This window comes from Pteropus vampyrus, unplaced genomic scaffold (genome assembly GCF_000151845.1).
Source record: "Pteropus vampyrus isolate Shadow unplaced genomic scaffold, Pvam_2.0 Scaffold419, whole genome shotgun sequence".
In the NCBI taxonomy this organism is placed as follows: domain Eukaryota; kingdom Metazoa; phylum Chordata; class Mammalia; order Chiroptera; family Pteropodidae; genus Pteropus; species Pteropus vampyrus.
The window spans coordinates 3,059,901-3,062,898 of record NW_011889200.1 but is presented as its reverse complement, the minus strand read 5'-3'; positions in this window follow the sequence as shown (position 1 = coordinate 3,062,898).

The following is a 2,998-nucleotide window of genomic DNA, read 5'->3' as shown; positions in this document are numbered from 1 at the left end:
TGGGCAGAGGACCAGAACAGATCTTTCTCCCTAGAGAACATACAAATGGCCAACAAATATTTGAAAGGATGCTCCACTTGCTTGCTGTTAGGGAAATGCAAGTCAAAACCACAATGAGATATCATGTCACACCTGTTAGAATAGTTGTTATCAACAGGACAAGTAATGACAAATGCTGGAAAGGATGCAGAGAATAAAGAACCCTCATACATTGCAGGTGGGACTGCAAGTTGGTACAGCCACTATGGAAAACAGTATGGAAGTTCCTCAAAAAACTAAGAATGGATCTACCATATGATCCAGCAATCCCTCTACTGGGTATTTACCCCCGAAGACTTGAAAACCCATATCTGAAAAGATATTTGCACACCATGTTCATAACAGCATTATTCACAGTGGCCAGGACATGGAAGTAAGCAAAGTGTCCTACGATAGATGATTGGCTAAAGAAGCTGTGGTACATATATACAGTACATATGTATGTGGTACATGTATACAGGAATATTACTCTGTCATAAGAAGAGATGAAATACTGCCATTTGTGGCAACATGAATGGACCTTGAGATAATTCTGCTAAGCAAAATAAGTCAGACAGAAAAAGTTGAAAATCACATGATAGCACTTATATGTGGGATATAAAACTAAAAGGAACACATGAACAGGACAAAGAAACAGAGACTCATGGACATGGACTACATTAGTGGTTACCAGAGAGTAAAGGGTGGCGCAGGAGGGGGGAGGTAGACGGTTAAATGGGGTCAAATATAGGAGGAAAGGGAGAGGGTGAAGTAGGTGAAGAGGATCAAATATATGGTAGCTGAAGGAATCTGGACTTTGGGTGGTAAACACACAGTAGAATATACAGATGTCAAATTATAACATACATCTGAAAATCGTACAATTGTATTAACCAATGTTACCCAATAAACTTAATTAAAAAAAAAAAAGCAAAAAGGGGCAGGAACCACTTCTCCCTTCAAGCCTCTGGAGTGACTGTGGTCCTGCTAGTTTCAGATTTCTATTCTCCAGAACTGTGAGAGAATACTTTTATGTTATTTGAAGGCACCAAGTTTGTGGAAAGTTGTTACTCTTAGGAAGCTTAATATAGTCTCTAAGGCTATAGAACTTCTTGCCCCAGAAATTCATGAAATTGAACAAGCACTGGTTCAGAAGGAGCTTTCTTAGATATAAAATTGGCTTTTTGAGGGAGAACGTGGACATTTTAACAGTAGAATCTTGTGCTTACATCTCTGCTGATCTCTCTGAGATCTTTAATAATCTCTCTGAGATCTAAAATTCCAGAAGTAAACCTAGAAATCAGAATTAGGTAAATCAGAGAATAACCTCATAGCTGCTTTGGCAGACTCTTCAGGTTAGGTATGAAATTTATTTCCTTGGTTTAATATGGGCGCTATTGGCTCTGGGTTCAGAAGTAGACTCTATACTCTTGCCAACCTCGAGAAAGAATGCAACTGCTAAGAAGGACTCCTTGTAGTGAACTGGACCCAAATTCATAGAGTCTAGCAGCCATGTTTGCAGAGGCCTCTCAGGCACACCCTGTATCTGGGAAAAGCCATGAACTGAGCTGTTAAGCTTCCTACATTGTTTTCCTGCCATCTGAGCCAAACCTTATAGAGCAGCACCTGGTACTGTATTTCCACCAATGAGACTGCAATCTTCCCTGTCCAATTGGAATTATGCAGCTGTATCCTCACTTGCATCTTTACCGACCAGAGTGGCTTCTTAAAAAACAGTTAGGATGGTACTTTTTGGACCAAACTGTGTGAAGTTAGGGTCTCCATTTGCCTAGAAATGGATCAATCAGGGATCAGGGCTGAGAACTTCTCCCTGTGTAAGTCAGCTTTCCCTCTGTCTCCAGGGAGTGTACTTTCTACTGCATTTCCCTGACTTGAGCTGTGAAACTGGAGCCATTTCCAGTTTCCATAAAGTTCCTCTCTTCACCTCACCCCAGATTCAGGACTCCTGTTGGCATTGGATTGGTGGCAGTGACTTTTGTTGACAGGTTCAATGTAGTTTTTCAATAAAGCTAAATATTGCTAATGTTATATTGAGAGATTACGCTCTTAACATTTTATGTGAAAATGTACTTCCTTTTATAAAAATAGTAGTAGGCAGCTTTAAATTGCCTTCAGTTGGCAAAATAAGAAAATTGGCAATCTTGTATTTTCCTCTAAATATTTTCAAAAGATTTATTGCCTAAGATCTGGAACTACTAGTCTAGAGTAAGAGAGAAGAGAAAAGAAGAACGAACAGTGTGTAACACCTAGTAAGTCGATTTAGGTTGAACAAGGTAAATGCCCTTTCTAAAGGAGCGTTGGCAGGAATACCTAAGTCTCCTTTGGGAGTCAGGGAAGGCTTCACCGAGGAGGTAACATTTGAGCTGGGGCTTTATAGATCAGCAAGGGAGAAACTGCAGGTTATTCCAAACAGAATTTATAATGCGACCCGCAGCACAGAGCACAAAAAAAGCTCTACGTGTCTAGTAGCTCTGAGTAGCCTGGTGGCTGTTGCGTAGAATTCTTGGGGTTAGATGATCAGAAATGAGACGGGGACTATTTTTCTCTACTTGGTCCGTTTTCTTTACAGCTCATTGCACAGTGCTGGGCACACAACTGCAGGACCTCAATAAATACTTGTTTAGTTGGGACAGGGTGATCGACTGTACTGGGAACCAGGGCATCTGGATTCTTTCTCACGCACCCGCAGTGTGACCTTAGCCAAGTCCCTTTTCTAAGGGCCGCAGCTTACTGTTTAGTAATCAGCCGCCGGAGGAGGGGGTTGGCTCCAAGCGCCCGGCTTTCTAGCGCCTAGAATCTCTGATTGGCCGCGTGGAGGGCGGGGCGGACAGCGCCGTGCGGGCGGGCGGAGGTTCAGTTCTTCCTCCGCTCCAGCAGAGGGCGCGGGGAGCGGATTACCGCTGCCGTTCTCGGGTTGAGCTCGGGGCGGACTGCAGTAGTCGCGGTCGGTGAGCGCAGT